Genomic DNA, 11,500 nt, shown 5'->3' on the forward strand with positions numbered 1-11,500 from the left:
TAAAGACGGTGAGATTGAGTTCACTCAGTGTCTGTGTCTTTTGTTTCTGCTAGAAACTAACGTTTAGTGTACTTGCATGGGTAACGTTATTTCAGACGCTGTAACTGTCACATGTGAAGCTTTTATTAACACACTCCTGTATCTTCACATCATTCATCAGTTTGGAGAGTTAATCATGATGATCTTCCTCTTTCAGTTCAACATGTGATTGTGATCACAGCGGCATCTGGAGGATTATTCATCATCATCATCATCATCATCATAATATTATCATTTATTATGTAAATAGAAATCTATCAATAAGGAGTACATATATATATTGAACTAATTCATAAATATATTGAATTATTCATTGTATATGAAACAATTAAATTACTTGTTTGTTTTTTTGACAGTCAGAAGAAAAGAAAAAACAGAAGATCTGCTATAAATGAGGTGAGATGATCAAAAATATTTTTTTTTGTATATTTAGAGATGTTTTTTTATGGCTGGTCCAACTTGTGATCAAGTCAGTTTACATCATATGTTGTGAAATTATCAGACTGCTCAAACATCTCGCAACAAACTGACAAACTCTGATTGAGACATGAACTCACAATGTTTAAAATCTCTTCTTTTTTTGTGCTGTAAATTTATTCTCTCTGTTTCCCTGTAGAGCGATGATCCCAGTGCAGGCTCATATGCAGCTCTTGAGCTCAAGTCCAGATCATCTGACCTCTACAACACACTCACAGTAAGAGAAATATCAAAAACTACATGTGCAAGAGTTTGTGCATTCAAAAGTCAGATAATAATCAATGAGTCTTTCACACAGTCTGTCCATCCCAGACCTGCTGTTCACCAGTCCGGCTCTTCTGAATATGAGAATCTGACTCTTCAGTAGCTCTTCAAGTCTTCTCAAGAAGAAACTCTCATCACTCTTACTCAATAGATACTAAACAGTCCTTACATTCATTCTTTTCAATCTATACTATATGAGCAATCTCACCAACAGTAATACAATTTTTTAAAATGTCGTGTCACTTGACCCAGAAAGGTGTACTTCCATGATAAACTCCATAGACAAAGAAAAAAATGTACCAAGTAAACTTGAAAATTTTATGGATGATTTGATTGTAGAAAATCTGCAAAGGAAACAAGACAAAAAAGTAAAGAAGGAACGTAGACGGAGGAAGGGAAAATCCTCATAAGAAGAAAATCATCCCCAAAGAAAGAGAGATGAAGCGAATAATTAGGCAGCAAGAGAGATTAAATAAAACAGTAAATAGGAGGAAAGCATCGTGAAGAAATTTGTTTAAAATATGAAATGGAGAAACGAACAGAGAGAGTTGATCATCTTTTTACTGAAAAAAGAGAAACATCAACGCTGTCTGTTAGAGACGCAGCCCTGTCATTGTCTAAAGTGATGATACATACATTTGCTGTAAAGAAACGGAGCTTGAAACTGCAAACGTCCTTTATAGCTTTTAGTGCATATAGGTCAGAGTAAAGAGCGAAACAGCTCGCATCTACAAGAGACCAGAAAAAGAGGAGCTTGTACACACAGTTATAGGAACTCGGGGCAGCCTAAACTGGGGTGTGTTTCCTGAACAACGACGTAACTCTCTGCTTAACTACCATAGTACGATGCATCGCTGAAGACATCAACTAGTCACGACTGTTTCCCGAAACCATATTGTTGCAAATTGGTCGTTCAACCACAGCCAAAAAATATTTCAAAAAACATATTAAAGTGCAAGTCAGTGATTGTGGTAGTGTTTAGGCCAGCAGAGAAGGCCTTGCTGGCTCTGACGGCCCACCACTGTTGAAATCCTTGAAAGTTTGTGAATCTGAAAAAAAAAAAGTCAAGGCCCTGTAAAGTTTTTGAAAATAAACACACACAGATACAGGTCCTTGAAAGTGCTTGAATTTATTTTGTGCAATAAGTTTTCTGGAAAAAGTTCCATATTATTCCCTCCGGTCCGCTAATGTGTTACTTCGCCAACACTTTGTGGCCTATGCACACTAGCTTGCTTGATTCACGTTAGTTACGTGCATTTACGCGTTGCGTTAAAGCGGGACTCAGTAGTTTCGGGATTTCTTCGCTGTATTCTCGCTTTTTGCTGGCAGGTTTCTCTCTAGAGCTCCCCCCACAACTTCGGAATAGATATTTGACAACACTGTTGTAAAAACTCGTTGGTGATTCTCAGACGTGAGGTAGGCTACTTTGTGTTGTTTGTTGCCAGGACGTTCACCCACGCATGAAACTACTACAATGGAACAGACATTGCATAAATAGGCTGAAACGTGATGCCTGGAAAATGCAAGTTTCAAGATATTTTGCTCACCAAAGAAGATTACAAAGAATGACTCGCCGCAGGGTTGCCACCTGTCCCGTAAAATACGGAATCGTCCTGTAGGCCTATTTAAAGGAAAAATGATGTTTCCCGTCAGTGGCGTAACGAGCCAACACCGGGCCTTAAGAAGGATTATCAAGGCGGGCCCCCCTATTACAACACGTGATGATGCTACGCAAAAAAAAAAAAAAAAACTGCTGGTGACGGCGCACCATAACACATTGTTACTGTTACTGTCACTGCTATATACACATAGGCCTAGGTCCAAATACATAAAAAAAGATGCACACTTAAATTATAGCTCCATTTCACCACGGAGCTGCTACTACCAACGGTCGCTTCAGGTGCTTTACTCGCTTCACTCTCTTGCTCTATCTCAATCTCGATCTGTGTCATCTTTTTAAAGAAGCTTCCTATTTTTGGTAATTTATTAATTCCAAATAACAAATTCCTCTTTTCGTTTGCGCTTTTGAAAGCCACTTTTGTGTTTAAAATTTGACAACTCCATATCTCTCTCAAGTTCAAAGTTTTTTGCTGTTTTGCACGCAATGCGCATGTTCACCCGGGGATCCCCAGTACCAGTTCGAAACAAATTACACCAAATTCATCATTGTTCGTTTCAAACATTTATTTAATGATCAGTCAAATATGTTGTTGTCATTATTTATTCAAATCAATTCACAAAAGATTAAAATGCAATCAGTAAAATGCGATAGGGGGACCCGGCTGTCAATCAATATCTTCCAGTAACACGGGCGGGCCCCTGATTGGTCCGGGCCGTAAGCAACCGCTTACCCTGCTTACTGATAGTTAAGCCTGTGCGTCCCGTATCAAATCAATGAGGGGCGCGATTTTTCCCGTATTTTACATAGACAGGGTCTCCGTGGATCCTTAAAAAAGTCTTAAAAATCATGTTTTTAAAAAAAATGTCTTATTTTTACTTATGAAAGGTCTTACATTTTAGATGACACTTTGACTTATCTAAATGCTTTCGAAATTGAAATCTAATTAGCGAAGGCCTACGTATTATTTTTTTTAAATCTATCTTGGTGGATTTGCTTGTTCACGTGACAATTCCCGTCACTTAAGGCAGTATTAGCCTACGTCTGTCTCCTGCACGCGAGAGGAGAGAAGAAAACGAGTACCCAGCTAACACAGTACGTTGTGACGACGTCGTCAGTTAGTCGTCATTTGGTCAGCGTGACATTACTTTATGACAACGTTATGAGGACGTCGTGGTAAAGTTCCATTTTTTAGAATCTTGGGTAACGTTCCAGAAACGTTGTGGGCACGTCCTCAAAAGACGTCGCTAGTTTATCCCATGGAGAACGTTGTCAGGACGTCGTGGTAAAGTTCTATTTTTTCCCATCTGGTCCGCAGATAACTTTCCAGAAAATTGCATTACAAGTAATCGTAGTAGTTATACAACGTTTTATATATATATATAAAATATTATATGTATTTTTTTATTATTATTAAGGAGGTTGAGTGTTAGGGCCCTTTCACACCTACCTTGTTTGGTCCGGACTTTCGGACTTTTCAGTTTGGTCCGAATCAAAATTACAGGTGTGAAACCTCCCCCGGACCACGGTCCGGACCAAACAGACGAAATTTGGTCCGACGAAAAGAGGTAGTCTCGGTCCGGATCAAACTGAGCAAAGGTTTGGTTCGTCTCTAGTGTGAAAGCATTTTCTGTATGGTTCGGACTTTCAGACTATTTACAGGAAGTTCCGGTGGTTCCCGTGTAGCCTAAACAACTGAAGAAGAATATTTATGTGCAGATCTGTCAGTCCTGCTCAACGCATTTCTTCGCGCGCGCGTACACACACACACACACACACACACACACATTTTTCCTGCGTCCTGCCGACGACGATAAAATGTTCGCAAACCGAGGACGTTCGTTTGGCGAATTTGAACTCGCCTCGAGTACAGTCGGTGCTGCAGGGAGTGCCGTAATAATAACAGTATAGTGGCAACGATATGCGTCTGTTCATTCATTCTTGTCAAAGTTACCCGCCGAATTGACAACACACTGACGTCAGACGCACGTCCGTTTACAAACCAATCAATGTCAAGATGCAGCCCATATAGATGATGACGACAGGACGCAAGTACGTAATATGTAAAGTTCTTTAGTGCGCTCGCATAATTGCAATGTGAAACCAAACCAAAACTAACCAAATGTATACAATGTATCAAAACATGACCTTTGGTTCGGACCTTGGTGCGGACTTTCAGGTGTGAAAACGCCCTTAGTAAAAACAACAATACAAAATCTTAAATAAAAGTGACATTTCACGTGGAGTGGCGGCATTTTGCACATATGAGCGGGTCGAGCTTCAAAATCAGTTTTAAATTCATGAGATTTTTATTAATGTAGCCTAATGTGTTAGATGTTTATTTATGTAAATGCTGCTTGGCTGATATGGGCGTGCGCGTTGAACATGCGAGTCGCTTTCAAACACTGGAGCGGTTGCCATGGAAACGGCGCAGGACCACTGCAACTGACAAAAAGCAGAGATCCATCTCTCGCTGTTGTTTTCACTACTTTCAGGTGAGTTTAATCTAAAAATCACACAAATAATACACTACTGTTCCTGACATTTTTCTTACGTGTTATTGACACACATCTATTGAAAATTTTTCATTACTTAATAGAAATAGTTTAGTGTCTTCGAAAAACTCCGTTAGCATCTCAACCGTGTTCTGAAGAGGTTAGTTAACGTTAACTGTTACTGTTAGCGCTAACGTTAACTGTCAGGCTAACCTAAGCTCCTGTTTATAAAAGTTTGGGCTTTTAATCACATCTTTATGTGTAGGTGAGATTTTTTGTTAGTTTTGTAAAAGGATTTGCTAGCAGTTGAATGGGTGATTGGAAGTTGGCTAATTAATTTAACTAACTGATAAATGTATTTGCTGTTAATCGATGACGTCACTTACTTGACTGGATAGTATCAGAGCTCTGGATGGGGGGGGGTGGCGCAAGATGGCGACCTGAACAGTTGTGTACGTTGGTTCGAGCTCTGAGGCGTTTTGAGGAGTTGCATTTTCTGGCCGAATCTGTATACTTTAATTACAAGACATGGCGTGATAACTATTTTTAAGGTAGAATGCTTTAAATTTACTTAATAGAAATCCCATCAGACTGTTACGCAAGCCTATATTGACTATCACTCTGCAAGACCACGTGTGGATTTCCAAAATGCCAAAGAACAAGGATAGAAAGTTACTTTCTTCGCTTTTCGAAGCATCACCTGGAGATGATTCATCCCCAAACACTCCAACAGGTAGTCCTCTTTCAAAAAAAGCATGTCAGGAAGAAGACCTCAAAGTATCTAATGCCGATATACTTCGTGCTGTTAACGCTCTTAATGATCGCTTTTCTTCGGTGGAACAACACATTGCCCAGAACTCGGTCGCTATAGTTAATCTAGCAAAGACGACTGACTTTGTGGCCGAGGAGATGAAATCTCTTTCTGCAAGGGTCAAGTCTAATGAGAACAAGGTAGCACAGATTGAACAGGTGGTCCGGATGGTTCAAGGCAAGTGCGATCAAGCCGAGATCTACAGTAGGAGATGGAATTTGAGGCTAAATAATCTGAGAGAAACAGATGGAGAAAATATAAGAATCAAAGTGCTCGAAATCCTGAAAATGTTGACTCCGGACGAGGTAGATGACATCCGTTTTTTTGTCGACACAATCCACAGGATTGGACGTCCTGGTTCTGGAAGTAACCGTCCTAGGCCGGTCATCATCCAGTTCGCGCTCAGGTCCTACAGAGAGAAAGTCTGGAAAGCTGCACGGGATCATCCTGCACTTAAGGAAAGAGGGGTTCACCTGGCTGAGGACCTGACATTTGCACAAAGACAACAGAGGAAGCTGCTATGGCCAAAGGTAAAGGCGGCGAGAGAAGAGGGGAAGAGAGCTTATTTTCGTGGAGCAGATGCTTTTATTGATGGAGAAAAATTGTCTGTGGATGACTTTCAAGAAGATGAGTATTAACTGAGAAAGGACTATGCTGGGTAGACATTCGAACTGAAATCTTGCGCGGTCTTTAGGCCATTTGCGTTCGTCCAGGTGATGCGACTCCTCGTAATTTGGAGTGGATCAATACCGACTGGTTTGTGAATTTTCATTGTTTCAGGGTTCTTTATATAACACTGTTCTGACATCCAAATAAGATTTTTTTTTATGTCTGATTTTGTGTTTAGTTGCTTAAAGATTGTTTCTCACGTGACAGCACTAAAAGGAAGTCTATGTTTATTTTTGTTAGGCGTGCAAATGCAAATATAATTTTTTTACAAGAGACTCATTCGTGTGAATCTGATGTTAAATGGTGGCGTTCTCAGTGGGGCGATCAAATCTTCTTTTCTCATGGTTCTCATCATTCGGCAGGTGTCGCTACTCTACTAAATAAATTTAAAGGTGACGTATTGGAATTGGTTAGCTCCAAAGAAGGTAGATGGTTACTTATGGTTGTAAAATTGGATAATTCTGTTTTTGTTTTAGGAAATTTTTATGGTCATAATTCTTCAGTTCAAGCCAAAAATATGTCTACGGAGGTCATTCATTCTATTTCAGCTCTGTTGGGGAAATATCAAGGTGCCTCTTTGATAATGGGTGGTGATTTTAATGACGCCCCAGATGATTCTTTAGATCGTTTCCCACCTCATATGTTTTCTACTTCAAAATTTAAGTTTACTACTGCATTATGTACCAATCTTTCTTTAGTGGATGTTTGGAGATTTTTGAATTTCAATGAAAAATGTTATTCTTGGAGTAATTCATCGAAGTCTTTACAATCAAGGATTGATCTATGGTTAATTAACCCAGAATCTGTCCAATACGTTATTGATGTTACATACTGTCATGCACCTCTTTCGGATCATAAAATGATTCTTTTGACTCTTTCTGGAACTGATAGTAAAAATAATAGTATACGAGGCTATTGGAAATTAAATAACAACTTGCTAAGCAATGAAGGGTTTGTTACCCAGGTTCGAGAATTAGCTCAACTCATCTTTGGAAATAAGAAAATGTCTCACGTTAAAAAATGGGAATTATTTAAGTTTAAAGTTAGACAGTCAGCTGTTTATTTTAGTAAGAAAGTTAAAAATAAAAATTTGAATAAGGAAAAGGCTCTTATGACAGAATTAGACTTTCTTTTGAAAAAAGTTAATCTTACAGAAGTAGAAAAAGTCAGATTGGAGACAATAAAAACTCAAATTGATCATATATATATAGCAAAAGGGGCTTTCATTCGTTCTAGAGCCAGGTGGCTAGAAAAGGGGGAAAAGAATACTAGTTATTTTTTTTCTCTAGAAAAACGAAATTATAAAAGACAAATTATCTCCTCTCTTAAAATTAACGATGTACTAACTTCAAATCCAAAATTGATTACAAATTATGTGGAATCATTCTACACTAAGTTATATGAATCAGTTTTTGAAACTGATAAATGTTCCGACTTTTTTGTGTCAGTTAAGCAATATGTCTCATCTATTTCTATTCCATTTCGAGACCTTTGTGATGAAGAACTAAGGAAACAAGAGATGGTTACAGCTATTCATTCAATGAAGAAGAAAAAATCGCCAGGCACAGATGGTCTTTCAGTTGAATTTTATCTCTGCTTCTGGGATATTATTGAAAACCCCTTACTCGAAATGTATAAGGAATGTATTGAATCAAACGAATTATCGACTACGATGAAACAGGGATTAATAACCCTCCTTCCGAAACCCGATAAAGATCAATTGATCTTGGATAATTGGCGCCCTATAACATTATTAAATGTAGATTATAAATTGTTATCTCTTGTTTATGCAGTTCGTTTGAAAAAAGGTCTAGACGAAATAATTAAAGAGTGTCAAACTGGATTTATGGCTGGCCGGCACATAAGTTGGAACATTAGGCTAATTTTAAACTTATTAGACTACTCAAATTTAGTAGAATCAGAGGCTTTAATTGTTTTCTTAGACTTCCACAAAGCGTTTGATACGATTGAGCATCAGTTTATGTATAGGGCTTTTGAATTCTTTGGTTTTGGGGAAAGATTTATTTCTATAATTAAAATGTTCCATAAAGGTATTAATAGCTCTATTAATTTATATCCAAACACCTCTAAACGATTCCCCATCTGTAGAGGAGTGCGTCAAGGTTGTCCTATAGCCCCTTTCTTATTCCTCATTGTAGTTGAGTTTTTTTCCATAAAAATCTTGAATTCTCCACATATTCAAGGACTTACCATTTTCAATAAACAGCTTAGACTAACTCAGCTTGCGGATGATACTGTTCTTTTTTTGAAAGATAAAGAACAGTTACCTGCAGTATACAGTGTGGTTTTTGGGCCATTTTCTATTTAGAATTTAATAGGGGTTTGTATTTGTTTCCATTACATATATGTATTGATCCCTAAATGTATTAACTGGAAACGATAGTATTAGAATTTATAAGGTTTTACAGCAGAGAATGAAATGTTTGAGTTTATAAGTTCTAAGTGGATTTCGAGGTTATGGATCAAGCACATCTTAATTCCCAGGACTAAAGGTGAGAAGTGTATTAAAAATAAACATAAATGTGGACGTTGTATTTTGGTCGTTAGGAAGTACCAGCCACGTTCCAGCGACGTACCACTATAACGTCGCCACGACGAATACAGGAATCACAAAGTTACGTCGCTGAAACATTATTTGGCACGTCGCTGTGACTAATGTGGTCCTTTGAGGAAACGTCCTCGTAACATGCCAGTTTGGTCATCGAGACGTACTCGTCACGTTCTAGCGACGTGCAGTTATAACGTCGCCACGACGATTATGGGAATCACAAAGTTACGTTGCTGGAATGTTATGTGGTACGTCGCTACGACGAATATGGTCCTTTGATGTTACGTCCTCGCAACATGCCAGTTTGGTCATTGAGGCGTCCTCATCACGTTCTTGCGACGTACCACTATAACATCGCCACGGCGATTATGGGAATCACAAAGTTACGTCGCTGGAACGTTATGTGGTACGTCGCTACGACGAATATGGTCCGGTCCGGTTACGTCTGCACAACGTAACTGTGTTAGCTGGGTAAATGTCAGTTCGATTTAAGTTCATTCTTTATGTGGTTATAGGAGTGTGTGATGTTGTCTGTGAACTATGATGATATTGTAATCATTGTTTTAACTATGTACGAGGCACTGCGAGTGCGAGCTGACATCGCGTTTCTCTCATGCTTGCTTTCACTGCGTGATGTGTCAGTGTAGTTAGATGTCCCTAAATGAGTTTTTGTCTTATATTTATATCATATTATGTTGTTATATTAGAATATCACATGAGCAAGAGTGCCGTTTTCCTGTGCACAATTGCAAATGTGCTATTTATTTTATACAACAGTTAAATTAATTTTCACTTTATATCGCAGACGAGAATTTCATAATGAAGCCGTGGTCCAACAGACAGCGATGTTTTTTTTTTTTACTGAAATCCGCGTTTTGAACGAATCCTTTCAACGATTCAATGAACAATCACTTGTTTTTCTGAATGAATCAGCCTTTTGAACAAATCAGTTGACTCCAACAACTCGCTTATTAAGACAGTGACTTGCCGCCACCTACTGGTGGTTTCAGTTTCATATAAAGTATCCTTTAATTAAAATGTTAAAATTATAAATCATTTCATATTTAAATATTGAATAGCTTTATTTATGCAATTGTAAATGAAGTGTAAATATAGTAATGCCAGTTTAGATGCCGCTTCTCTGCACTGCAAGGATGAATTTTAATTTAAATTAGAATAACACAGTACCAATGTCAAATTAAATAATTAATTTAATTTGAATGTTAGAATTTGACATAAAAGGTGATGCATACCTCTAAATACGTTTAGAAACAATGTCCATATATAGGTGAAAATGCCCCTGGAAATCAATTTAAGGTGGCAAATATTGCCCCTTAATAAAAATGTTAATTTCTGTCAATGCTGTGAACTGACCACTATAGAATATAAAAATTATGAATATCTTCGTGAGTCTACTTTCAACAACAGGCCTAAACCAGCCGGGATACCAGTGCAAAAACACAATCAGAAAAATATCATCTAATTATTATCAACAAAACTTTGAAAATATATAGACATATTTTTGTCAATATTGCGCACCCCTAATGTACGGTATTAATTTTGATTTCTTCAGGTCTTAAAAAGGTCTTAAAAAGCCTTAAATTTGACTTTAAAAATTGTGCAGATACCCTGATAGACCCACACATTCATTTGCGGGTGAATGCATATTTGCGTCTTTGTATCCATAGCGACGGAGTCTAGACAACATGCGCTGTAAACGGGCGTAATGGGCGATTTTTTTTAAACCATGTCGAGCTCACGTCCTCTTCAGATCTGAAAATAGGCATCAATGTCTGTCCAGTAACTAATGATGAACGTAAGGCGAACTGCACAGTTTCATTTGCTCACGCAGACTTCGGTGGACTTCTGTCTTAAAGCAACACTAACAACTTTTTTTAGCTTAAAATAATGTTTCCAAAATGGTTTCAGTGGTTCATCAAGTCGTAACAGGGTGAAAGGCACTTCTGCATTGGCTTTGCGGCCCTATATCTGCTAGAACCACACCATGCAAGTTTGCCAAACCGGGTCAAGTTTCTGTAGTTCGAATGAGACATAAGAAAACTACAAATTTGACTTGCTTTATGTCAAGCGTTACAATAGTCATTATTTAGTTTTTCTTCGTTTCTGATGTTGCAATACATCCAGTCGCTCAAGAAAAATGTGATTATGCGATCGCATAATTCAATGCATAATCAGCCAAAGTCCGCACATTTATGCGGGGGCCGCATTTTTTCAAATACGCCGCACTTTCGCCGCATAAATTGCAGATTTCCATGCGCAAAATAAGCGGGGCTTGCATGATTTCATAATACCTGCATTTTCATTGCAAAAAAGTCACATATATCTCAGCAGAAAGTTAAAAAAATGTTGCGTTTACTTCACACAAGAGCAGCCATTTTCCCCTGTTGCCATGGGAACGCTATGAAGTGACGTAATTACGTGACGTGAACATCATCGAAAAGCTGCAAACCCCGCGATGAAGCCATGATGAAGCAAATCAGTCTCATCTGCCAACAAAAATAAGTGCAAAAGACAGCGCAAAGCAGTTTCCCGGTGTG

The 11,500-nt window shown here is 38.2% G+C and overlaps 1 long non-coding RNA gene across 1 annotated transcript; it reads left to right on the plus strand.

The window, feature by feature from the left end:
• The first annotated feature begins 347 nt into the window (after positions 1-347).
• Positions 348-1,215, plus strand: LOC311286091. Its single transcript, XR_014626479.1, has 3 exons — positions 348-435; positions 656-733; positions 815-1,215. It is a non-coding gene; the product is annotated as an uncharacterized lncRNA (long non-coding RNA).
• The last annotated feature ends 10,285 nt before the right edge of the window (positions 1,216-11,500 follow it).

This window comes from Rutilus rutilus, assembly GCF_951802725.1.
Source record: "Rutilus rutilus genome assembly, chromosome: 2".
Taxonomy (NCBI): Eukaryota; Metazoa; Chordata; class Actinopteri; order Cypriniformes; family Leuciscidae; genus Rutilus; species Rutilus rutilus.